The sequence below is a fragment of the Felis catus genome, chromosome X (assembly GCF_018350175.1).
Source record: "Felis catus isolate Fca126 chromosome X, F.catus_Fca126_mat1.0, whole genome shotgun sequence".
Classification (NCBI taxonomy): domain Eukaryota; kingdom Metazoa; phylum Chordata; class Mammalia; order Carnivora; family Felidae; genus Felis; species Felis catus.
The window spans coordinates 14,063,233-14,090,994 of NC_058386.1; the positions used below are offsets into that span (position 1 = coordinate 14,063,233).

The 27,762-nt window shown below is 46.4% G+C and overlaps 1 protein-coding gene across 4 annotated transcripts in view; it reads left to right on the top strand.

Moving 5' to 3' along the window:
- Positions 1-27,762, top strand: part of NHS (NHS actin remodeling regulator) — a 342,272-nt gene that overhangs the window by 258,946 nt on the left and 55,564 nt on the right. The window lies entirely within an intron of this gene.

Consider the following 27,762-nt stretch of genomic DNA (forward strand, 5'->3'; position numbering starts at 1 on the left):
GGCGGCTGCGGGGGGCTGCGGGGGCTGGGGGTGGGTTTCCTCCCGGGGGCACGGGGACTCGAGGGCTCTGTGAAAGGGAGCGCGCCCTGAGGCTCAGCCTTGCGGGAGCTCCGACGGCTGGGGAGAAGTCGGGGATCCAGCTAGGTGTTCCATCCTGTTTTCCTGCCCTGCCACTTGGTGGTGGGCGACATTTTGCCTGTGCAGGGGTTTCACTGTCATGGAGCTGGCTGTGATGCCGTGAGGCAAACGGACGGTTAGGATGAGCTGGAAGAGAGAGGCGAGAGAGCTGGAGCTCTTCCTTTTGTGGCGGCGTTAACCCTTTTGAGCCTGCTCCTTTGGTACACCTGTCCACCTGGGTCACCATCTGTGGGCGTGAGTGGGGTGGCCTCGCGGAGGCGCCCTGCCAGAGTTGGTGGTCCAGAGCTGGTCTTGCCCAGGCCAGGAATGTGTGGGCAGTAAAAGAGCAGAGCCCCAACTGGTGTCCCCTTAGGGGAAGGTTAAGCGGCGCCGGCCATGCTGGTGCACGGTGTCGTAGCCATAGTGTGGTTTGCGCTTGAGTTTGGGAGCTCTTGTTTCACGAGGTTTTTATTTTGCGGTTTTGTGCCTCCCGGTCACCAGTTTGCTTTTCACAACTGCTTGTGAGCAGGGCAAAGATAACAGCATCTAAAAATAGCCTCGCGGCTGGAGATGCAGCCTACCTTGACCCTGCTCTTACAGGAATGGGGTCTCCCTTCCCAGCTGCGTGAGGGTGAGCCAGACCTGGGACCCCCACCCCCCCGCAGCGGGAGAGCAGGCCCACACGCCCTTCAGAACTGTTCAGCGTCCAGCCTGAGGGCAGGGCAGGGATGTTGTGGTGCTGGTCTCTGTGAGAAGGGCAACGTCTCGTCCATTCCCGGGTGAGGCCCAGAGCCACTGAGCTGCAAGATTGGGGGATGGGAGCCCAGACAGGGACCCCTTCTCCGCCCCCGGCCACGGGCATCTGCAACTTTGCATTCCGTAGGAGTTCCACCTAGCCATGTATATGGGGCTTGCTCCTCTGTGCTTCAAGGGCCAGCAGGCCACGCCCCAGCAAAGGAGTCTGGCCCAGAATACAGAGGGACCAAATGGTCCAGGGTGGCACTTGAATCACATGCCAACTTCCTCAGTGCACATAGTAGCCAGGATACCACTCTTTCCTTCCCAGATGGAAAGCCCTGGACAGTTGAGTGATGAACCTCTTCCTGGTAACTGAAGGGTACCCATCTGTCTAAAGGGCGCCACCCCCACTGATGGAGAAGGTACCACATGGAATGGAGACGGGAAGGGAGTGGGGCCTTTTGAAAGGTCGCAGTGGATGGCGGGAACCCGGGTCTACTCCTGTGGATCATGGATGCTGAGAGCCTGCTAGGCCTCTCCCATTATTTATTTTCAAAACCCACGCTCATCTTTTCTTTGGAAGCAAAGGTGGCAAAGTCCAGCTTGAAGAAAAAAGGTCTCCTCTGTTCTTGATTGATTGAATTATGGTATTTTATTTTTGCAAAAATGCATCGGTAATTGCTGAAAATGTAAATGCCTAATTTTCTACAGTGAAAGAAACAAACTAAAGAATATGGGAATTTAGGAAGGAAGGTATGAATCCCCACTGTTAGTTCTCTATTCAAGAGAGAACCTACCAGGTCATTTTCTCCTCCCTTTCAAAGTGAATTTTGATTTTAACGTTTTACCTTTATTTTCTGTACATCATGAATATAATCACTGGTCAAATATTAAGATAGACAACTTGATCCAGGGGAGGGAAGAGACCAGGAAACAGAAAACACCTCTGAGAAATCCGTTGTTCCTCTCGTCATCTAGTAGAGACTTGAAAATAGTTGCTACTTTATCCTTGAAATGGTCCCACCATCGTTTTGTTCTCTACAGACGATGCAAAATTACCGCTGATTCAATGTTGCCAAAGGGCCCAGTACAACAGTGGCTAACTCCCTGGCCCACTTAGAAGAGTAGATGGGAAGACCAAGTGTTGGAATTCAGATTTTACAAAAATGTCATCAGTTTTGCTCTGCCTGTACCAAATAAGATGTCAGTGACCCTTTGCTCTTAAAAAAAGGTGTGGGGGGGTGCTTTCCCTCGAAGTTCAGAACCTGAATTGGTATTAATTAGAGACACTGGGCATGTTGGTCAGCGAAGGCCAAATATTGTAACAAATAAGCCCCAAATCTCAGGAGCTTAACACAAGGCAATTTATTTCTTGTCGCATAAAGTCTAATCGACTTTTGGCTTGTGATGACAAGGAACCCCATCTTCTGCCTTCTTGTGGCTCTAGGATCCCATAGGGCCTTGGAGTCCTTCCTGGGTTGCTCTGCACCCAGCCACCAGAAGGGGACCGAGAGAGCACAGAGGACTGCCTGAAGGAGCACACCTTATCTCCACCCACATTCCAGGGGCCAGAACTTAATCACATGGCCGCATCTACCTGACAGGGAGGCTGGGGAACGTAGTCTGTGCCATGGCCATAAGCCATCCGGTACGCAAGACACCCTCTCTTAGCTCTGCTCTGGGACTTGGGTTTGGCTCTGGACAAGTCGTGTAGCTACATACAGATCTCCATCTTTACGATGGTGGTAAGTCCACCTGCCCTTTCCTGCCTCACGGGGATTTGGGAAGGTATAGAGATACACCTCCGAGGAGGGACCTTCTGATCTCGCCTTTTTAGGCAGGGTCATTGTGTCATTATCCGCATGTTATAAATCACTTGCCCAATGTGACATAGCTAGTTTATGGCAGGGCTCGAATCACAACCAAGTTATATAGGATACAGCTTCAGAAAGCTGATGTATAGTCTCTAGATGGCCTTTTGTTGTGTACAATCTCTAGAAGTAGCTATTCATATTATTTAAAATCCACGTGAGACTTTTTCCCAGTTGTTAAGTATCAAACCCCTTATAGTCAGGTTTAGAATAGCCAGGGTACTGGTCTATGCCTTGTGCATATATTAACTCATTTAATCTTCACAGTCACCTTGGGAGCTAGGGACTATTATCCTCACTTTATCGATGAGGATGCTAAGGCACAGAGATTAAGTAATTTGCTTATGGTTTTATGGATAACAAGTGACAGATCTGGGATTTGATCCCAGGCAGTTTGGCTCCGGAATCTAGCCCTGGATTATTTTACTACACGGCCGCTCTGATCTGGTGGACTCCATGTCTAGCCCTGTCTGGTGTGTCCAATCAACGTAGACCCTGATACTCAGGCTTTAATATTCTGAGTTTCCTCTCTCGGTGAGTGACCTTGAAGGTCCATGACAGGGAGTCATTTATAAATCTGCTGAGGCATGAATTTGAGCCCCACGCGTATGAAATGGATACACAGGATTGTGCTACTTCGAGGAAGCCCAGTCCCCAACCTCCAGCTCTGACAGCCCCGTGAAACTTTTTTTTTTTCCTTAAAATATTTTTGGGCTACTCATTACGGGGTAGGCAGCACCTGCTGTGAAGTAATAACAAGATGGTTTCCTGGCAAAAAGCAGCCATCACATGAGGGAAGGACTCTCGAGTGCGAGGTTAAAAGGGACCTTGGTGATTTGGTGGGGGTGGGGCAAGGTGAACATGGTCACTTGGCTTGAGGTAATTGCTGGTTGGGGTTGTTTCATTTACTGTCGCATAAGAAACTACCCCCAAGGCTTACTGGCTTAGGAAACAACAGCCAACCCGCCGGTTCAGGATTCTGTAGTCTGGGATGAGCTCACTGGGCAGTTCCCGTGATTCTTGCTGGTGGTCAGGTGCATTGTCACCGGGGTGCCAGGCTCAACTGGGGTGCTGGCCGGCTGCTTCCTCTTTCTGTGTTGACTTGGGACTTCTCCCCCTCCAAGCGGACTCTCTACACAGTCTCTCCAGCAGGGTCACTGGACTTCTTAGCTAGCGGTTTAGGGTCCCCAAGAGTGCAAAGGCAGAAGCTTCCGGGCCTCCTCCAGGCCGGGCCTGTGACTTGTGTTGCCAACAGAATGAGGCCAAGTCACAGGCTCCACCCAGATAGATGCCAGGACGGAGAAAGGAGCCGTGGGCATGAAGGCCAGGTGGTGTGGAGACAGGCTCCCACACTGAAGTCGGAAGCCGCTGTATTTACAAACGCGAGGATTCCCGTAGGTTTCAGGAGAAGTTGACTCTACAGTAAAATGTAGGTTAAATAAAATCCATTCCTTTCACTCCAGTGGAGAAGGACTATCATATATGCTTGGTCCTTTCTCCGTCCCCCAACTGACAAACCATTTATGCCCATAAAGCCCTGAGGCTGTGGGTGTGACTGCCCAAAAGGAAAGGGGCTGGAAGCGCCTGGCTTCCCTTGCCTCTCCCATATTTGCTCCCAACGGTCTCACTATTTAAAAAGGTATCGGTATCCACCCTGAGACATAAACGAAGAATGCTTTCTGAAAAGTCAGTAGCGTAACAATTGGATCGGAAGACAAGGCTATTTCTGATCTCATCTACTCTTTCCCGGCGGGTCACCCATCGCCTGGTGACAGCATGCACGGCGGGAGCCCCTGACCCCCTCAGGAGGTAGAGCTGCAGCCCTGCAGACACGGGCTCATGCGCTCGGTCCTCCAGGGCCCCACTTCACGGCGCCTTGCCCAGGCCCTTCAGTCACCGCAGTCCGCTGCCCCCAGACCCCCTTCCTCCTCAGGACTCAAACACTCACCAGTCAGAGCTGGGCACCGGTGGCTAACAGCTCACAGCAGTTCCCTCTTCCGGAACTGTCCTCGGCTAAAGAGAGCCACCTTGCCCAGGGTCACGTGCCTCCCCAGGTCAGCACCACTCCGATAACCGGTCACCTTGCCTCAATTCACGACAGTTCTGTGGGGCCAAGGTGGCTCCGGCGCTTTGCCCTGGGACTGGCCGAGCCTCGCCTGTACCTGTGTCACAGCCCACCTTCTCTCACATCTCCCTGTGCCCAGTCCCACTTGGCGTTGATAGCAAATGCCTTCGTTCTGAGCTTTGCACCCAGCAACGTCTATGTCACAGTCTACTTCCAGGGAACCTGACCCGACTGAGATAGGGGGCTTGTAGACCGGGTTACCTACTACTACGGGTTGGGCCACTGGGGATACACACAGAAAGAAGCAGGACACACAGCATAGGTCTTCCCCAAAGTCTTCTAGCTGGGAAGAGAGGACAAATACTTAACCAACGATACGAAGAAATGAGCAAACATAATGTAACAGTCGTAAGTAGGTCTGATGACTCAATGCTCTCTCCCCTCCTCACTCTACCCCTCACAAAGTTTTTCTCCCCCAAAGTTTTTTTTTTTTTTTTTTTTTTTTAAGGAGGGTGATTCATGACATTGATTATATGGTTAACAATTGCACCAAAGCTCTCTCCCACCTGATTATTTCTTCCTCTGGGCATGGCACTGGCAATCAAAATTTATCTTTCAAATTAAGGCTCTAATTATATTTTGATAAAGATCTAGCAATTCAATGAGAATGAAATTTTGAGGGTTGCCAGGAAACGGATGACTCTGGGTTATAGAGAAGGGTGTGCACGCAGAATACTAATAGGTAGTTCAGCACTCTTATCTAGACCTTTCCAATAGCAGCCGATAATGCAGGCCCATCAAGTACTGTTTCTCTGCTATTATTCTAGGAGGATAAAAGCGATGAAAGATATAAGCAGGGTTTTATGAATGAAAAGGTGATTCATCAGATGTCTTTTGGTCTCTCTCGCTAGAGTTAAGAAACAGAGTAATAATTTTGTGGTATTACCACAAAATACAGGGGACAAAAGCTTTCTCTTATTTCCTTGCCTCCTCTTTTATTGTAAATAAAAGCATGATGTCTTAGATATCGGGTTATTGTTTTGTGTTGGGAGACGGGGACCTGCGTTTGAAATGGTGTTGACTCCCAGGAAAATGGAAACAGGGGAAATGTGTATCATGTTATATTCTGATTTTTCTTTACCTTTCCTTTCCCTTTCATACTGCCTGATTATTACTGATTCATTCATTCAACAAATATTGAATCCTAAGTATCGTGGGGGTCCTGCTGAGGGATCTCAGAAAGTTTAAGATGGACAACCACGTATGAAAATAATAAATAACAATACAATACAGTGGCACCCTGCGTGGTGTTTTGGGGACAGGTGGGGGGGTAATTTCTTTTACTGAAATGGAACTGAAGTACAGTTAAGCTGTATACAGGTCTTAAGGGTTGAGTTTAACAAGCTCTGACACATACATGTCTGTAACCGCCTCCTGAAATAATCCATAGTACATTTCTGTCACCCCCCCCCCAAATTTTTAGTGCCCCTTTCTAATCTTCCCCCCGCTTTGGCAACTATTATCCTGATTTCACATAGATTAGATTTGCCTGTTCAAGAGCTTCAGATAAATTGAATCATACAGTAGGATTTTTAAAAAATGTCTAGCTTCTTTCACTCAGCAAAATATTCTTAAAATTCACCCATGTTGTTGAATGTATCCGTAGTTCATTCCTTTTTATTGCTGAGCAGTAATCCATTGTAGAAATGTACCACAGTTTGTTTATCCATTTAGTTGGGCTGTTTCCGGTTTGGGGCTATTCTGAATAAAGCTGCTGAGAATATTTTTGCACACATCTTTTTGTGGATTTAAGTTTTCATTTCTCCTGGGTAAATACCTAGGAATGAAATTGCTTAGTCATACGGTACGTGTATGTTTAGTTTTATAAGAAGCTGCCAGAGATTACTCCAAAATGATTGTACCATTTTATACTCCTACCAGCAACTTACCAGAGTTCTAGCTGCTCTGTATCCTCTCCAACACTTAGGACATTAGCAGTCAATTCCAGTGGATTTCGTGAAATGGTATCTCGCTGTGGTTTTAGTTTGAATTTCTCTGATGACGAAGAATATTGAATACCTTTTTATGTGCTTATTGGACAGAATCTTCTCTTCTCAAATGTCTAGTTAATCCTTTTTCTCATTTTTAATTGGGTTCTTTGTCTTCTTATTATTGATTTGTAGGAGCTCTTTATATGTTCTGAATGAAAGTTCTTTGTCAGATATATGGATTACAAATATTTATTCACAGTCTGCCATGCCAATTTATTTTCCAGTGGTGTTCTTGCGGTGTGTAGAATTTTTAAGATTTTGACAGAGTCCAATTCATCGGTATTTTCTTTTATGGCTAGTCTCTTTTGAGCCCTGTCAGAGAAATCTGCTTCTCTCAAGTTCATGAAGATTTTCTCATGCATTTTCTTCTAGAGGTTTTATAGCTGTAGCTTTTATGTTTGGTTCTATGATCCTTCTATAATTACCTCTTGTGTATGGATTCAAAATTCAGTTTTTTCCCATATGTACATTCAGTTGTTCCAGAACCATGTGTACATGTTTTTTTCTTTTTCCCCACCGAATTGACTTAACATCTTTTTTTTTTTTTTTTAAATCACTCAATTGTATGTATGTGGGTCAATTTCTGGACTCTTTGTTCTGCTCCATTGATCTATATGTCTGCTGTCTTGCCAAAGCCCCACTGTCTTAACCTCTGTAGATTTACAGTAAGTCTTGAAATCAAGTAGTATAAATCCTCCAAATTTATTCGTCTCTTTCAAGATTATTTTAGCTATTCTAGAACCTATGTGTTTCCACATGCATTTTAGATTCAGTTCATGAATTTCTTTGTTTTTAATGTTTTTATTTATTTTTGGGAGTGAGTGGGGGAGATACAGAGAGGGAGGGGACAGAGGATCTGAAGGGACTCTGCACTGACAGCAGAGAGCCAGATGCAGGGCTCAAACTCAAAAACCCTGAGATCACGACCTGAGTCGAAGTCGGACGCTCAACCACGGAGCCATCCAGGCACCCCTGTTGATGAATTTCTTCAGAAAAACAGCTGGGGTTCTGCTGAGCCATTGATTTGAATCTATTAATGAATTTGGGGAGAATGGACATCTTTAACAGTGTCCTCCGATCCCTGAATATAGCATAGCTTTTGATCTTACAGATCTTCTTTAATTTCTCATAGCAATGTCTTGCAGTTTTTAGTGTAGAGGACTTGCACATCTTTTGTTAGATTTATCCCTATAGATTTGATATTTTGGGTACTATTGTAAATAGTATTCCTTTTTATTCTCCAATTTTTCATTACTAGTATATGTAAATACAATTGATTTTATATATTGACCTTATATTCAGTGACTTTTCTAAATTCACTCTTCAGTTCTAGCAGGTTTTTTTTTTATAGGTTCTGTAGGGTTTTCAACCTACACAATTATGTTGTCTGACAATGACAATATTTACTATTTCCTTTCTTATGTTTTATACACTAGTGAGAGTAGATGTTTGATTTCTTCCCAGTCTTAGGGGAATGCATTCAGTGTTTTACCATTAAACATGAGATTAGCTATAGAGTTTTCCGAAATGACCTTCATCAGGTTTTGGTATCAAGACTTCATATAATGAGTTGGGAAGTGTTTCCTCCTTCTCTATTTTCTGAAAGAATTCATGTAAATTGGTATTATTTCTTCCTAAAATGTTTTATGGAATTCACTAGCCATCTGGGCCTTGAATTTTCTTTGTGGGAAGGATTTTGATTAAGAATTCACGTTCTTTAGGAGATACAGGACTATTTATATTTTCTATTTCTCCTGCCAGTTGTTGTAAAGAATCATGCATGTCATCTAAGTTGTTGACTATATTAATACCGTACCCTGGAGTAGGTAGAAAGACCAAAGATATCACTTGAGGTGAGACTCGAAGATCAGGGACTTAGGCAGACGAGGAGGTGAGTCCCGAGGAAATAACGGTATGAGAAAAGACATGGAGTGGGATCTCCAGTGGTGTGGGTTGTTGGACGTGGATCGTAACGGTCTGGTTGAAAGAGAAGTTTTGGGTGAAAGAGAAGTGGAAAATGATGTCAGATGGCTCAGACCCGGATCAACGCCATATTGAGAAGTTGGGACTTTTTGTAGGCAATGAAAACGCCCTGGATGATTTTTCAAACAGGGGTGTGGCCTATAGAAATAGCACTCCAGGTAGATTGATTTGGAATAATGGGCTGGTAGAAAGGGGAGGGTGGTAGTCAGTGCAGATCTTTTAGAACTGGTGCAGTATTCAGGGTGAGCCCTGCCTCCATGAAAGGAGTCTAATAAAGAACGAAGCTGGGAAGAGTAAAGTGCTTGAAGTTTTCTCAAGATAAAGGCCCCTGAATATTTTTCTCTGTGTACAACACAATGTTATGCACCTAGTACACACTTCTCTCACTGTATGATTACCTCTGTTCCCATATCCACCTCTTTACCCAGACCCCCAGCTCCTCCAGGAGAAGAACCTAAAGTTTGTTCGTGCTAAAGTACTAGTGCCTAGGGGTGCCTGGGTGGCTCAGTCGGTTGAGCGTCCAAGTTCGGCTCAGCTCGTGATCTCACAGTTTGTGAGTCTGAGCCCCACATCTGGCTGTCTGCTGTCAGCACAGAGTCTGCTTCGGATCCTCTGTCCTCCCTCCTCTTTCTCTGCCCCTCCCCCACCTGCAGGTGCATGGGCACACATATGCACACACGCACTCTCAAGAGAAGGTACTAGTGCCTAGCATGTAGTAGACGCTTCATTAATATCAAGTGAATGGAGGACATCTGAAAATGAATGAACGAACGAACGAATGAATGAATGAATGAATGAATGAAAGGGTAGAATAAAGGAAAACCGTATTCATCAGGATGGGCTGTTATGCTCTGAAACCGACAAAGCTGCGCACTTGAACACAATAAAAGTTCTAGTTCTTCATCACACAAAGTCTGATTTAAGCCCGGAACATGTAGCCTCTAAGGAACAGAAGAAAAGAGAGCAGCAAGGTTTGGGGGAGGTTGTGTAAGGACCAAGCCTGCAAATGGCGTGCGCTGCTTCTGCCCACATCCCACTGGCTAGTAGTTGCTACTCTGTCGTTTGACCCCAGTGTAACTGCATAGGAAGCTGGAAAATATAGGTGCGCACACAGATATTTGGTAAGCACTAAGAAGGACAATTGGGAAGGAGTAAAAGGAAGCCCAGAAACTAGTGTTGCTTCCAGCCTGGAGAAACCTAATCCCTAGAGACAATAAGAGACTTACTGAGGATTGCCCACACAGCTCACAGACCAGTTCTGCCAGTAGAGCCCAGTCCCCCTGGCCTGCCTTTTAGGCCTTAACGGTTGCCACCTCGGGGCTTGCATGTTGCTAACTCATTTTTAGATGCCAGCTCTTCCAGAAGGAACTGTGAGCAGACTGGAGCACTAATAGACTGCTGTCAGTTCCCCGGTAGCTCCAGCCAGAAGCACGAATGGAGACAGGCGCGATGTGGGTCAGGGCAGGAAGTTTTGATGACAAACCTCCCGGGGGGCAGCAAAGCAGTCCTGCTCTGGGAGGCATCTGTGCTAAGCTCATGCCGGCCGCCTAGAGAGAACTCCCTGTCCTCTGTGATCTGGAGTCTCCCGTTCAGGATCAAAGTAGCCACCTCGGCAGAGCCCGGAACGCATGGCGAGGGGCACGGCAGCCACGGGATTTGCCGCTGGGACGTGTCGTGTGTAGCCAGAGGTGTGAGGGGATCACCTTGTCTGCTGCAGGAGGGTGGAATAGGAGGAGGAGGGTCGCCTTCCTTGGTTGGGCGGTAGTTACTGCTTGGTTTGCAGACTTAGTATGAGGGTCAGAGATGATGAAGGCAGAGTACGTGGCTCAAATTTTGACACATGCTGGGTTGCTCAGCAGAAGGTGCTGTTCCCAGTAGTGGTGGTGAAGGAACAGGAGAAACTCCATCTCCCATCTTAAAAAAAAAAAAACTAGGGGGGCGGAATGCAGAGAGCCTGTTGCTTTTCCCCCTGAAAGCTGCCTCCCTAAGTAGGGCTGCGGACTCTCTCCCCATTCCCAGGCACTGGTCAGCGGTAGACGCGTTTAAATAAGTGAAATAACAGATGCAAATAAAATGGCAGAACTCAGAAAATGAGCCCCCAGAGAAATGAGAAGTGAAGTAGTTGGAGGCAATAGTGAAAGGAAGGATTAGAAGAGATACTGTAACTATAAATGAATTAAGTAAGAAAGCCATTTCCTACTGCCCTTCCCCTCACCCATCCTATTCCTGCACTCTGGCTTCACTCTTCCTCAAACACTCAGACACGATCCAGCCCAGGAGCCTTTGCTTTTGCTCTTCTCTCTGCTTGAAATTCTCTTACTGAACATTTTCCCTTAGCTCCCTGCTTCACCAGGTCAGGTATCTGCTCAGATCTCCCCTTTGAGAGAAGCCCTCCCTAACTGCCTATGTTAGCTCGGGTTCCCTCACAAGTAGATCCTGAGACAAGGATGGGAGTACAAGTGGTTTGTTTGAGCACACAACCCAAGTAACACCTGCTGGGGAACGGGGACGAAAGAGGAGGGAACGAACGGACCAGAGATGTGCTACCAAGCAAGTACCTTGGGGCCACTTGGAAGTCGGTCCTGCTGAGGAAATCTGAGGGAGGTGAAGACCACGCTTCTGAGTTTAGCGTAACCTCAGAGGAGGGCATCTGACACTGTGGAGGGCTGCTCCCAGGGCGTGAATTCCCTAATACTCCTTGCCCTGCTGGCGCCCCAGCATTCCCCCATTGCCAGAAGGAAAATCGCCCCCAGGCAGAGAGTCTCAGGAGGTCATGGGAAGCGGCCTTCGGGGCGAATGCCAAGAGGATGCCGGCAAGGCGGTGGCTGGGCTTATCCGCGACACCACCCTCTTCACAACAGCAACCCCATCAACTCTTCATCCCCTTAGCCCACTTTCTGACTTCCTCACAGAACTCACGCCACCTGCTATTCTATCTGTACGTTTGTTATCCGTCTCTCCTGCTAGACAGCAAGCTCCAGGAGGACAGAGCCCTCACATGTCTCTCGGTGCCTCAGGCAGGGATGACGCTCGGTGGAGGCTCAGTGATTATTTGTCGAATGAGTGACTATTCAGAGAAAGATGGAAACCCGTCATCGACATCATTATCGTCTTCGTATCAAGGTGTGGGAGAAGCAGGACAGAAATAAGTTGCAGGAACAAAGGTGATCATTACACAAGGGAGGGCCGTGGCAGGTGCCTGATTAATAATTGTTGGTTTTGCTTTTCTTAAGTTTTTATTTTAATTTGTTAGTTAACATACAGTGTTATTTTAGTTTCTGGTGTACAATATAGTGATTCAGCCCTTCCATCCATCACCCAGTGCTCATCACAAGTGCCCTCCTTAATCCCCATCACCTGTCTCACCCATCCACCTGCCCACCTCCGCTCTGGTCACCATCAGTTTGTTCTCTATAGTTAAGAGTCTGTTTCTTGGTTTGTGTCTCTTTTTTTCCCTTTACCCGTTTGTTTCTTAAATTCCACATGAGTGAAATCATGTAATATTTGTCTTTCTCTGACATATTTCACTTAGCATTATAACTCTGACTCCACCCATGTCATTGCAAATGGCAAGATTTATTCTTTATTTTGGCTGAATGATATTCCATTACACGCACGCACGCACGCACTCACACACTTCCCCAGTCGATGGACACTTAGGCTGCTTCCGTATCTTGGCTATTGTAGATGCTGCTGCTGTAAACAAAGGGGTGCATGTATCCCTTAGAATTAGTGTTCTTGTATTCTTCCAGTAAATACGTAGTAGTGAGATTGCTGGATCATAGGGTAGTTCTATTTTTAACTTTTTCAGGAACCTCCATACTGTTTTCCACAGTGGCCGTGCAGTTTGCATTCCCACCAACAACAGCATGCGAGGGCTGCTTTTTCTCCAGGTCCTGGCTGACACAGGTGTGATGTGGTATCTCACAGTAGTTTCGATTTGCATTTTCCAGATGATGAGTGATGTTGAGCATCTCTCATGTGCCTCCTGGCCATCTGTAGGTCTTCTTCAGAGTAATGTGCGTTCATGTCTTCTGCCCATTTTTAATTGGATTATTTAGTTTTTGGGTGTTGAGCTTTACAAGTTTTTTTTATGTATTTTGGATAGTAACCCTTTATTGGTTATTTCATTGGCAAATATCTTCTCCCATTCCGTAGGTTGCCTTTTGCTGCTGTTGTTTCCTTCAGTGTGCAGAAGCTTTTTATTTCGATAGAGTCCTAATAGTTTATTTTTGCTTTTGTTTCCCTGTTGTTTTTCTTTGTAATGCATAAGGATGAAGACCAGAGAATGATTAGTCATTCCAGTTTCTTGGTCTCATTTTTCTGGGTACTCAAGGATTTCATTCTTTTCATGGTCACGATAGCTGTTCCTTTTGCCCCATATGCCAAATGGAAAAAAACCACAAACAACAGAAGTTTCTTTACAGGATGGAAAATGTAATATATCCAGAAAGGTCAGGCTAGTCTTGGTCTGTTAGAGAGCCCAGGCCCTCACCCAAGACAATAGGGAAAGGAGTGTGAAGGGGACACAGAAAGGAAGCAGAGTAAGATTGATGAGGTGCAGTCCAGGGAAGGAGGCAACGGAAGGGCCTGACAACCTGAGTCCTCACTAACAGTTGACTATTCAAGTGGGATTTTTGTAACTTTTGACATGAGCCTTTTGAGGTGTATCCAAATAAACACAACCCACTCCACAGCCCCAGACCCCTACTTGTGATTAAAAGGCCCTGATAGTCCCGCAGGTCAGACCCTGAACTGTCTGCTCCAGGCCACTGGCTGAAATTCACTCCAGGAGGACAGAACTTCTGTAATTTGTTACCACTGACATGGCAGCTTGCCTGGACAGCCCCAGTGGGTCCTGTTCTCTGTGGGTTTGCAGAACCTCCTGCCGCAGAGGACACTGCTATTTCTGGAGTGGGCTTCGGCCAGTAACCAGTATCTGAAAAAGACCGGGGAGGGGACAGTGGTAAGCTGACACAGTGGTGACAGAGGTGGGAATCTGGCACCTCTGCATGTCACTTGCCCCAGGTGGCTTTTGTTCTAGAAAGAACAAACCTTTGCCTGGGTGGATAAAAGGCAAATAAATGTTGTGCTTACCAAAGCTATTGGTTTGACAGCCTTTGAATGAAAATTTTTTTAAAAGTCAGAACATTGACTGAAACTTATTCTTAAGTAAAATGAGATTCCCAAGTTGTGTTTAGGTACTAGCTGCTTTCTCTCCAGCATCTTCACATCTTCATGTAAACGTCCCTGCCCAAATATCTAATTCCCTGCAGAAATGACAGAAGGGGCCTCATGATAGCCCACTAAAAGAGGTCTGTCCCGTGTCTACACAAGACTGAATCTATACCTTTGATTGAGTTCACTGTCGACTTTTGGGAAACAGCCAGTGTAGAAGGTGTTTTATGGGTTGTGTGAGTGTAATGAAATAATAAATGGTTCTTCTTTATTACTGGAATGACCAGATTAGCCAGCTGTTTCTGTAGTGGGTGAAATTCTGTCACAAATCCCTCTTCCTGAGGTTGATCTGTTGTTAGGACAAGTAAGGTGACCCTACGTGTGACTTGGACCACCGCTTGGGCTCAGAACAGGTCTGGGGGCTGAGGTCATCGACTCATGCCGTTTGCTGTGCAGGTTGGATGACTTCTGTGTTTTAACCTGAATTTCTGTTGCTGCATGAGTCTGATTCCTGTCCTGATTGTGCTTCTTTGCCAAATTGATCTGGCCTTGGTGTCTCTTACCAGTGAAGCTCTGCCTTGTGACTCTCAAAGTTGCTATCCAGGGCCAAAGGCACGAGCCCACGTGGGCTTGGGCCACTTGCTCTGGGGGCACTGAGAAGGGGTCTCAGCATGGGCTGGTGGGAGGCACTCCTGGCCACTCATCCACCGCCCGGCAATTGGCACTGAAGAGAAATAAAGCACGGCGTTTAGGCTAACGAGGTGCCCGCGTTTTTCACTGGCTCGGTGACTTAGGGAGGTGTGTGTCAGGACAAAGAAGGACTCTGCCTGTAGACTCCTAGAGGTCATCTGGAGGTAGGGTTTGGGAAGAAAGAACAAATGAAGGTAGGAAAAAAAGCCAGCACTTAACGCAGCAAGAAAGTTGAGTCCTGTTGAGCGTGCCCTCCCGCCTAGTCCTCATTTCCGTGGATGCCCCAGCGCAACTTCTAATTCAGCCTGACTTCTATGTGTCTGGTTTCCAAAAAAAAGCTTTTGTTAATGCTTACTGTAAATTGAGGGGTGGCTTCAGAGATGTTTTCTGAAGAACAAAAACTTTTGCAAATTGTTTCCATAGCACACCAGCATATTTAACAACTGTATATAACCTTATTTGTTCATCCAGCAGGCATTTATTGAACACCTACTATATGCCCAATACTGTACACAGTGCTGAAATATAGAGAAGAAATACTCTTTGTCCTGAAAAAGCAAACAGTCTGAGGGGAAACAAGTAACTACAACCGCGTACGGATGATACTGTCATGTTGACTCCAACCCCACCAACTCAGAAATTATCATAATTTGGGGAAAGACCAAGATAAGGAAGGACTGTACTTTGTGGTAGTCTAGAAAACAGGTCTTCTAAGCAAACTAAAAGAGAAAAGATGAAAGCACTGATCATTCCCCTATTTAAAAGTACAAGTGACTTAAAGGGCCATAAAAGCCTCCACTAACGTGATACAGCAATGAAAACAGAATCCCACTTTAATGACCAGATGAGCTATCAAAGCACCTGCCTAAGAAGGGCAAGCCTCTGACTCTACCGTTGCCATCTGAGTTGAGGGGATGGGACCTCCAGGAAGGAGAAGTGAACAAAAAGTATGAAAGTAAATAGTAATACGATAGGGGCCATGTCCTAGGCCAAGAAGGGGCCAAAAGAGTAGCCATGGCAATGACACACTGGCTTCAGTGAATCAGCGTAGTGCAAGCTGCTATAACAAATAACCCTCAATATCTCAGTGGCTGAATACAATTCAGGTTTATTTATAACTTGCATATTATCCAAGATTGGTTTGTCTTCACTGATGAGTATCTCCTCTCCTAGCTAGAGTTCAAGGATCCGGGCTCCTTCTTCCTGTCTTAGGAATCTACCATCATCAGTATGTAGCTTCTTTGGTTTCAAGAACATGAAGGAGAATGTATGGGAGGTTTTCATGGGCTGTGCTGGAAGTGGTGCACATCACTTTTGCCCACGTTCTACTGCTAGCCCCCAACACAAGGCCATACCTTATTGCAAGAGAGGCTGGAAAATGCCGTCTAGCTGTGCGCCCAGGAAGAAGAGGAAATGACTTTGGCAATCAGCTAGGCTGGACTGCCATGCTGAGCTAGAGGAAGAGGTCATTCCACTAAAGGTCAGTTCCATATGGACAGTGACCCTCTTTCTCCCTTACCTTGGTTATCTCTGATGCCTAGTTGAGAATCTCAGGCCCTCTAGGTCATTAGGTATCCACTGTCATTCCTTCCATGCCACGCCTCCCCCTAGCCTTGCTTTCTCTCACCTTCCCCCGTTTTATCTCATCAAAGTGCTTATTACTACCTGATTACATCCTTTCTTATTAATCTACTTACTTCCTGGCATTCTTCCTACCCAGATGTAAGCTCCACAAGGACAAGGGTTCTGTCCGTCATGTCCACCACTGTATCCCAGTGGCTAGCACACTACCTGGCACATGGGAGGTCCTTAATCACTCACTGCTCAGTGAATGAATGAACCAACTGGGCCCTGGGGGTCTTGAATGGCTTCTTGGAGGAGGTCCAACTTGAGCTGGGTACTGAATAGAATGTGTCTGGGAGAAAAGGGATCAGGGAAAGAAAGGGGGTCAATTAAAAGAAGACAGAAAAGGCCCCAAGATGTAGATTGAACCATTTACAGAGTTGAGGCACACGTCCGTTCAAGCCACATAGTTGAGCTCCTTAACATACAGATCAGCGTTCTAGACTGTTGTTTAGCTGGAGGATGCAGAAAACACCCAGTAAATCCCATCTCTATCCTCAAACAAGTTGTGTTGAGCTCTGCTTTGGGGGCAACTAAGATACTTGCGGTGGCATAGCAAGTCCCTCATCCCAGTCACCAGGGCTTTCCACTGAATGACTTCGGTCTCCCTTTCTGGGGTGACCGGGGTCTTCCCTCATGGACAGCTGCTCCTGTGTGGGGCTTTGGAATCAGATGTACTCCTTTCAAGTCCCAGGTCTAGCATTTACAAACTTTGGGCCCTTGGCAACTTTTTTAACCTCTCTGCGCCTTTTCAGTAAATTGCAGATAATCACATGTGCTTCCTGGTTTTATTGTGGGAACCAAATGAGATTACCTCTTTCAAGAGCCGAAGCCAGTGCCCAGTTCGTGTGCGTGCTCATTAAGTGCTGATATCTGCCTCTTTGGTGGCCCCTAACCTGCCCCCCTCTGCTTCATACAACTCCTGGTCGAGCTGTGGTGAGCTTCTCCTGGGACCCACATTGACTCTTTCATACCCTCATGTTGCGTTGCCTCATAGGAACTGCCAATACTCAAAAACTTTTTACCTCAAAATGGAAATCCCATGCGGTTCTCTTCAGGTGTTTTCCATCCTCGCTGCTAATCCTGTCAGCCCTCCTCCCACTTCTCCCTCTTCCCTGTACCCCTTTCTGAGCCCCAGAGCATTTCTGTTGAACCTGTATGGCACTCTGGGCCTCTCTCAGGGTACACACTTGATCCCATGTGGGATTATCATCTAATCTGTCTAGTGTGGCTACTAGGTTATGAACTCCCAGGGGCACCAATAGTTTCTCTGAAAGTATGTCTGCACAATACCTTGAACTTAATAAGAGGTGACACATTCTATTTCCCAGACCCAAGTGTGATTAGACAGGGACTCCAGTGTACTTGGAGGGACTAAGGTTGAGATCGCTGGTGAGCCTCTGAACCATGCCAGCCATCTCTGGGGCCCAAGGCCCTTGCTCTCTAATGTGACCCTCTAGAATCAGTTGCCTGCTGTAACTTTTTTTTCCCCCTCTTCTCCTCTCACCTCTGACTGCCTCCTTAATAAATCAACCTGAGAAGAGAAGCAAGACGGAAATTCCTTGAACCTGGGAGGGAGAAACAGGGTGTCATTTATCTATTTTGAAAGATTGTTGAGTTTGGGATCCTCATTTGCTTATTTAAGAACTAGAAAGTTGAACCATAGGAAATTGACAATATCCAACTATTTTATCAATTTCATATGGTTCAGCCCAGTTTTGGTATTTGGGCTTATTCACAGGCATTCGTAGGTGAAGTGGTCTGATCCCTCCGTGTGGTCCACTCACCCAAATGCTTGGTAAGAGGGGTCCCCAGAGAGGCTATGCATAGCTCCTGATGGGTCTGTAGCCTACAGTAGGTTCTGTCATTGCTTGTGGAGTTTCTGTCACAGGCTCTGGATTCAAAAATGGCTAGTTCATTTCCCTTTTCCCTGCAGGTGCCAACGTAAGTGTTTGATCTCTGGGATATATGCCAAGACCTCCAGGCTTGAGTTTTCAAGTCTTCTGGAGATCAAAGGCTCTCCTCATCACCACGTGGGTTTCTCTGTGCTCTGTGGGTTTCACCAAAGCCAGTCCAGCTCCTCCAAGGCCCAGTGGCAGAGTGCCCAAGAGACAAGGGAGGAAGAGAAGGACCTCCCATATTTCTAAATATTGCAACCCATGGGGCAGATGAGTGTGAAGGGCAAGATGTATGGTTTGTTCAAGTAAACTATAAATTAAAAATGTAGAAACTTTAGATAGATTCAGTTATTTATGAACTAGATCCACCTGAATGGGCTGGCCAGGAGCCTCTCAGCCTTCTTGGGGCGCCTCGGTGGCTCAGTCAGTTAAGCGTCCGACTCTTGATTTCGGCTCAGGTCATCTCATGGTTTGTGAGATTGAGCCCCACGTCGTGCTCTGCACTGACAACGTGGAGCCTGCTTGGGATTCTCTCTCTCTCCTCTCTGTCTGCCCCTCCCCCCACTTGTGTGTACACATACTCTTCCTCAAATATTTTTAAAATGCAGAAACTAGATATTTATGAACTAGATCCACCTGAATGGGCTGGCCAGGAGCCTCTCAAGTTTTCTTTTTAAGCACCCAAAGGAATGTACAGGACCTTAACAATCTTTGTATTTGACACCTTCAATCAATGCATGTGACTTTTTTTTGAACTTTTTTTAAATGTTTATTTATTTCGGAGACAAAGAGAGCATGAGTAGGGGAGGGGCAGAGAGAGAGGGGGACACAGAATCAGCCGAAGCAGGCTCCAGGCTCTGAGCTGTCAGCACAGAGCCTGACGCGGGGCTCGAACCCACAGACTGTGAGATCATGACCTGAACTGAAGCCAGACACTCAACTGACTGAGCTGCCCAGGCGCCCCCAATGCATGTGACTTTTCAACAAAGTACTCCATTTTCAGTAGAAAATATCCTAAAGACAAAAGAACAGAAAGAAATCTAAGGCTGAATTCAGTTGTCTTATTGTAGTCATTTTGAGACTATTCAAATAAGAAATTATGCCACTGTCATTAACAACCAAGATTTTTAGCCTAAGAGAAAAGAGATCAATTATAAAATCAAGGCAGTTAAATTAAAACCTGTAATCTTAGATTTGAATTGGAAATAGCAGTTTGAACTCATGATTTATCTTCACCTTCTGAAACTTACATATTCTTTAGCTCTATTGAGAAATCTCAGAGTCAATGACAACCCGGCAAAAATGAGTGCCCGTGGCATGCAGAGTGTGCTCTCTTAAAGCCTGTTCCCTCTGACGGGAGCCAGGGCTTCGTGGGGAAAGGGCTGATTCCATGTCTGGGCAGCAAACATGCAAGGTGAACCTGGGACACCTTATCACACCTTAAAACTCTGACAGAGGAGGAGACAGACCTTGAGAGGTCCAGCTCAGTGCCACACAGGAAGCGGCACCTTGGGAAGAGCCAGGAGGCCCGGTCTCTGCCCTTGCAGAAGGCAGCCTCACCCAGGCAGGCCTCCAAGCCGCAGCCCTCTCAGGTAATGTTCCTACCAGAATCCAGAGCTGTCTGACCAGGTTTCCTCACTGCCACGCTTAAGGGATTTTGACAACAAATCCATTTGGAGCCATTTTGGCACCGGAGAACTTCACACATTAGCCAGCGGCACAAGCGAGACATCCCAGGTCTGAAATGCACGTTTGTGTGCTGTGAGGGTTACATTTCTAACTCCCCCAAGACTACGGGTACCCTGACCACATTCCCTCGCCCTGCCACTTCGGTGCACAGAAGCCTGATTTATAGCTCCCAGGCACTGCAGTTGTTGTTGGAGGGCTTTATCTGGCCAGGGAGCCTGCTTTTCTAGAAGTAGCAGATAAATCCCCCAACTCCCTCACCTCTAAAATGTGTGTTCTGCACTGGCTCCCAATAGATCCAGCCCCAGTTCCTCACTGTGTTCATGAGTGCACCCTTTATTGGCTTTCTTCCCTTCCTTTTCTCACTTCCCCATTACTCCCGATTGGTAGCTTCCTAGAGTTCTCTCCTAAATAAACTTGGACATGAACCTTTGTCTCAGTGCCTGTTCTGGGGGACACCAAACTCTTCATTCTCTGAGTCTGTCTTCCATGGGCAAATAGGGAAAGAGCCACTGTCCATGGAGAGTGAGCCTCCCTGAGCATCACCGCAGACTCAGCTAGACTAAAGCTAATTGAGTCACAAGAGAACACATCTTTTCTGACTCCAGATTTGATATATCATGCATTAAGTGTTCCCCACTCAGAAATCATGCCTCGTGTTTTTTAAAATTTATTTTGAGGGACAGAGAGCGAGCGAGCATACACACGTGTGAGCGCAAGTGGGGTAGGGACAGAGAGAGAATCCCAAGCAGGCTCCATGATTAGCAAGGAGCCCAGCATGGGGCTTGATGCCATAACCATGAGATCATGACCTGAGTCGGACGCTTAACCAATTGAGCCACTTTAGGCACCCCATGCCTTGTCTTTTATAGAGAGCACAGAACTCATTATAAATGTCTAGGCTTTTGGAGTGAAAAGGTCCTTGGAAAAGAATTCCTTTTGGCTGGCAGGCTGATGTATTCCTAGCTTCTTTGTTGGCCCCTTAAAGGGCATTACTTCTCCTCTACCTACGAAGATACTAATTAGCAAATAATAATTCTAAGTAAGTGCAGTGGAGGTGGTATATGGGGTCTTTTGCAAGTATTTTTAAATTTTTCATTGTCACTGATGATCTCTAAGTAAATTTTAAGAGCCTAATCTCTACCTAGGAGAGGCGATTTATTAGCATATATAATTGGATGTCATGTGCTAATTACCTTATTGCTTCACAATTTAACCAGGCCAAGGGCATCCGTCCAAGAAAACAAGAGGCTCCATGTACCATACTGGAAACAGAACCCTTTCCTCTTACATCCAGTGGCTGTGTGCAATGTCTTCTGAAATAGGTGATTTTCACAGGCTTTCACTGACCTGTTTCTCCCATTCCAGCTCCACTTTCTTCTCTGGAATGTCACCGGTGCCCATGTGCATGACATCACATCTGTAGTTTGAGCAGAAATGAAGGGACTTTACACCACCATATATTCATCTTAGTGGCCAGAGTGCCTTCTTTCCTCTCCATTTTCCTGCTTGAATTTAAAGGAAAGAAGAGGGGCGCCTGGGTGGCTCAGTGGGTTAAGTGTCTGACTTCAGCTCAGGTCATGATCTCGAGGTTCGTGAGTTCGAGCCCCACGTCAGGCTCTGTGCTGACAGGTCAGTGCCTGGAGCCTGCTTTGGATTCTGTGTCTTCCTCTCTCTCTGTCCCTCCCCCACTCATGCTCTGTCCCTCTCTGTCTCTCAAAAAATGAATAAACATTTAAGAAAAAAATTTTAAAGGAAAGAAGAACACCAACCTCACCTGGTTGTTTGCAAATTGTGAAAACAGATTTGTGACATTCACCCTTTTCTAAATCTTGGAAGTATTTCTTTTTCTAATGTTTATTTTTTTATTTTGTGTGTGTGTGAGAGAGAGAGAGAGAGAGAGAGAGAGAGAGCGCACATGCGAGGGTCAGAGAGAGCAGGGGATAAGAGGATCTGAAGCAGGCTCTGTTGCAATAGCACAGAGCCCGACGCGGGGCTGGAACTCACGAACCACGAGATCACGGTCTCAGCTCAAGTCGGACGCCTAACCTACTGAGCCACCCAGGCACCCCTTGGAAGTATTTCTTAACTACCCATTTGGTTCTCCTGAGAGATCAAATTCCTTATTTCTGATCATTGTTCTCCTTTCTTGACGGAACCTGTTTGCAAACCTATAAAACCGCCTGTGTCTCTTTAAGGGATGTGAGGCTGGTGAAGCAAGTGTTGAGCCGAGCCCCCATCCGTCCCTCTCTAGTTGAAGCTCCTGTACGCATGTCTTGAAAACTGGAACAAATGTGTCACTTCTTGGTGATGGGCTGGTCATTTGCAGCAAGGTTGTTGGAAAGGAAGCACTCTACCACTAAGAACATGCTGTCCTCTCTGGCAAAGCTAACCTTGGGGTTGGCCTAATTACTACATTGAGCTATTTAGATAGTTTTTTTGAGCAAAACAGTGGAATGTCACTAACTTAATATTTTTCACCCTAATGCCTACTTGTTGCCTTGGCCTCTCCTTCTTTAAACTCATGCTACTTGAATGTGGTCTGCTTCCTGGCAGCACCAGCATCCCAGAGGAACCTGTTCTTGGCTCAGCTGGCTGACGCGCTTCTGGAACCCTAAAATCCAGAGGACTGATTTCTTAGAGAACAGAGGAGAGGTTCTGGGTTTTTGTTTTGTTTTGGAAGTAGAACCTGGTGGATGTGTCGAGTGGCAGATAGTGACTAAGCAAGCCGAAAGGCGCCACAGCCAGGCTCGACACTGGCATGGGAGGAAGATGTCGCCAAGGGAAGTGCATGGGTCAGGAGACCTGAGCTTGGGTTTTGCCTCTGCCAAAACTCAGTTCTGCGATCCCAGGCCAGATCTTTGAATGTTGATTTCCTCATCATTACATGAGAGGGGTGGCCCAAACAGCAGCTTTCGGTGTGTTGACTGCTACCCGTTGCAAGAAACACGTTTTTACCAGCATGCGCACCCGCGACAGAAACAATCGCTTCACCAAACAATACTTACTACATGCGGTGCATTTTGGTATTTTGTATCCTATTCTCTTCTATTTCATTGTTTTAAAAATGCTAGTCTTGACCTGCTGAACGGATTTCACAATCCACTAATGTGTCATGCCCTATGGTTTGAAAAAACACAGAACTCTTTAATTTCCGAGGGCCCCTGTTAGATGCCTAAAGGAATTTTCTTAAAACAATAGCTGATCTGCGACAGATGGCTACATGCTTACATTCTGGGGGAAGTGCATGGTATAGAACATGGCAGCAGAATGGCCTGAAGATAAACAAGCAAATTATAAACCGCTTCCGAGAATGCATAGTGCTGCAGCTCTGACAGTGACTCAGAGAATTAGGATCTCCAAGTCCTTACAGTGAATGCTGCCCCAGTAAACCCACAGCAGAGACTGGGGACGTGCGACCTGTCAGAGAGGCCACGGGCTCCCTGACTGTGGGCAGCCTTCTTTCTAGTTTCCAGATTGTAAGACCCTCCTCCCCCAAAGAGTGATCTCTAGTGGCCTCATCTTTGTTTACACTTCATTCACCAAGAAGACAGGCAAATAAAGAAAAAAGAAACTGAGAGCTCCAGACTTTCCTCTTTTGAACTGTGACCCCAATCCTGGCTTCTTGGTCTTCTTTTGTTCCCAGTTCAGGAAGGGGAACAATATTTAGTGAGCAGGGATGAGGCAAGGACTTTGTCGTTTCATTGACTCCTCTGAACGACGCCGGGAAGGCTCTAGGATTCCCCACTTTGCAGAGGGGGGTACAGAGGCCTAAAGAGTTGAGTAACTTGTTTTGGATCCACTGCTGCTGTGAAGAGTCCCCATCCTTCCATCCCAGAACTCAGGGTCTTTCCCCCAGCATGAACACAGTCCTTCTTGGGCATACTGCAGCCCCACTTATCTTGGTGACCGGCAGAAAACGGGCATAAGCAGCACAGGACAGGACTCAGTGAGGAGAGAGTCCAAACCGCCATTTGTAAAGATGGGGAAGTGGACTCCTGGGAAGGTTCAGTGACTCGTGTAAGGGCACAGAACTGCCAGTAGGACCCAGGCCTCTAGTGGTCTTTCCACAGGATGTCAGACACGAAGACAGCAACAACGGTGACAGCAATAATTAAACAGTACTCCTAGTATGCAGCCTTATTTTATTTTAGAAGTTGGGGAAATATTTTTAGGGGAAAAACCGTTCTAGATCCTTTTAGTGTATAAATAAATACACAAGACGTGTTCTTTTCTGTGAGTGCTGGAATGTTTCAGGACACTGGAACTTGTTAGGAAGCCTAGATTTTTCTGATGCTGAGGGGTCCATTGGATGCTTTGTCCACAGTGGGAAACAATTCTGAATTACTGTGGTTCTCCAGAAAAGTCCAGCAGGGACAGACTGGGAACCCGGCTGGCTCTGGTGTCAGGCTGCTCTAGAAGTGGCAGGAGCTCAATGCTCCCTATCTGGCTCCTTCCTCCACACCCCCAAGCAGAGTAGGCAAGGGGCTGGTTGCCAAGGAAGGGCGGGCAGGCGGGAATGAATGGTTGCACTTGGTGAGACCCTCCTTCCCTAGCTCCCCAACAGATCTGAGGACTCAGGCAGCAGTAGTAGAGACCCGGAGTACATTTCTGTTTTGCTTACCAGGCTGACTATGGCTGAGGATTGGCTTCAGCATAGCAGGGACCTGGGGAGCAAATGGGTGATGGTGACGTATCTGTGACACTGACCCTCTCAGATGCTCCTTAATATATTTGTGTGCTAACACATTCCCTGCTGCTTTCTGTCACAGGGCATCAGAGTGGATGGGATTGTGGAGAAATGTGTTCCCGGCAAGAAATCCTTGTGATGGGTGGGAGGGAAGGAAGGTTAGTTAGGTGGACGTGGGTAGTTAGACCTGTAGGCACTCTAAGAATATTTAAAAATCCAAAAGGCAATTCCGTTTCTGGATCCCTTTGGACATCTCTCTGAAATTTTCACCACACACAGCATTCAGACTTTGATTTCGGCTGCCACCTTCCCCTTTTCAATTCTGGAGAGCTTGAGAGAAGGAAGGAGCAGCACGGGGAAAGAGTCAGCGGCAGGGGTGCAGAGGGGCTTGGAAGACAGGCCAGGGGTAAGCATTTTGCACTCTTCCTAGGGCTGATCAACCTGTAAGGGAATGAGGAGTTAGGCCAGAAAAAGCAGCAGTGAATGAGTACCAGCCCTCGCAGGACAGGAGAGGCCAAGGGCAAGATTCTATTTCTGCCTTATCTTTACCCCTTCGCAACCGTTCCTAAACGCGAGCCCCTTCCTGTCCTTAGAAATGGCCCTTCCAAGAGAGTGGCAGCCACTAGTTTTCCTCCACTTCCAAGTCACTTCATTTCAGATGAACCCAGTGACCAGATCTGCGCTTTCAATACATCACTATGCATCAGGTCTAGACAATTACATTATATTCAGAGTTTGACAGGGAAATGAACTAAGTTCAGTCTGTAAAGACTTTTCACTGCCCTGTGGACATTTCCTACAATGGTATTCTCTTTCAGCAGTTTGGTTTTACGGTGTCTGTATTTCTGGAATATGACAGATCTTCTGGGCACTTTCTGGAAGATTCACTCAGTCCTTGGTTACACCTAATCCTATGCATGATATAGACAGTGGCAATTCAGAATCTTTCATTTTGAGAAGCACTAGATACTTTTTATGTGGCAGACAGCCTACTCTACACCCGTCCCCAGTCAGCCTTAGTTTAGGCAAACATTTCAGTACTTGTTTGGGAAAGAGCAGCAGCTTGGAAGCCAAACAGACAGGGTTTCTAGTCCCAGATCATCCACTGGCCAGGTGTGTGAGACTTTGGAAATTTACATACTCTCTCTGATTTCTTTTTCCTTATCTGTAAAATGGGAGTAGTACTTTAATCTTTAGGTTGTGTGAAAATCCCATGAGTGTAATACACCTGATGACCAGCTTGGCATGTAGCGGAGCTCCCAGTGAGAGCCTATAGTTTTGGACAGGAGAAATGAAACAGCCCAGAACCTTTTTTCTGCTGTAGGGGATAAAAATGAGACACATAGCCCTATTTCCCATTGTAATCCATGCCCTTATCTACCCCTTTTTTGGAGAGCAATAACAAAGGAAGGAGAGGACAAGTACCAGGCAAGGCAAGCAACTGGCTCTAGGAAAATAGATGCAATAGTGGGAGGGTGGATTAGTTTTCTATTGTGTAACAACATATTACAAATGTAGCAGCTTAAAACACTATCCATTTATTATCTTGAAGTTTCCATGGGTCTGGAGTCTGGGCACAGGTCCACTGGGGTCCTCTGCTCAGGGTCCCAGTTGTCTGCAGTCAAGGTTTTCGTTGGGGCTGAGTTCTCATCTGAGGCCTGGGGGCTTCCCCCAAGCGCAGTGGCTGTTGGCAAAACGCATTTCCTTGAACTTGTAGAACGGAGGCCGTCCGCTATTACTGTCTGCCATTATTTGCCACTCAGCCTTCTCTACAGTGTGGCGGTTTGTTTCTTCAAGGGCGACAAGAAAATTTCTCTGCTGCTGCTTGTCTTTTTTTTTTTTTTTAAGGGCTCACCTGATTAGGCTAGATACACTCAAGAAAATTATCTTTTTGATTAACTCACAGTCACGGGAATAGGGATCTCAAAATCTCCATTGCCATATAATGTAACATAATTCCCAGGTTCCACCTACACTCAAGGGGGGTGGGGGACAACACAGGGTACACACACAAGAGGACAGGAATCTTGAAGGCTCTCCTAGAATTCCGCCTACCACAGACGGGCCCCTGATGTATCCAAATAAGCAGAGGAGAAACTCTTGCTTCTCTTTGTAGCATTTTTATGAGGAAGAACATTACTGGGAGTACTAAGCCCACTAGCTCTCATGGCTGAGCCATGGTGTAACTGTTAAACAGGGAAGAGAAGGGTGCAGAGTGCATGTGAAGATGTCTGACAACTTTGAAATGGCAGTGGTGCAATGAGCTCATGAATGAGTATATTAAACTTTCATTGAACTGTTACTTACAGAAAGGAATACATTTTTTTTTTTTTAAGAAGGAAAATGGGAGTTTTCCCTGGAAGAGCTCCATTAGTGCCTGTATGTCTGCCTCCAGTGGACACATAATACTAGTTAATGCTCTGTAACCAAAGGACAAAACTGAAAGCAAAGGGATTAAAGAGTTTTCCTTCCCTTCCCCGTCTAAGAGATAAACACAATTGTAGCAACTGATGAGTAAAATGTTTACCTGCTAATGCGTGGCAGAAATCCATTATAGCTTCTCGGCAGATAAAGAAACAGACTGGATGGGGAGAGGTAAGGATTCCCAGCCCTGAATGCTGTCATTGAGAGAGCTGGGTCTTCCTAGGAACTGTGACTTGGCTGACTGTGCTGGAACTTGTGTTAGTCTTTGCATCTATGAATCCACAACCCTGAGCAGCAGGCAGAGCGTTGCAGCCCAGAAACTCGGCGCTGCCTTGCCCAGTAGGCACAGCAAGAACGTGTTTATGGCATCAGCAAGTCAGGGGTACCTGAAAAATGCTTTTTTCCCCAAATAAGTTTGTATTTAATATTTAATAACGAAGAAAGAGAATTTTACAGAACTTCTTTACATTTGTTTTGTGATTGCCAATTTATGCTTTAATTTGGGACTAACCTGTGCAGAAAGGTGGAGTTGGAGGAGTGGAGGCTATGACCTTTTTGGTGTTAGGGCCTTTAGAAGTCTAGAGGTCTTAGACTATCCCTCGGGAATGGTAGAATAGTAGAACACAGGAGTCAGCCAGAGGTCTCTTCTCCCAACCTCCTGCCTCCAGGCAGGATTACATCTAAACCGTTTTCCCACAAAACCAGAGAACAGATGCTCCAGGAGGGCAAGGATCCTTGTGGGTTTTGT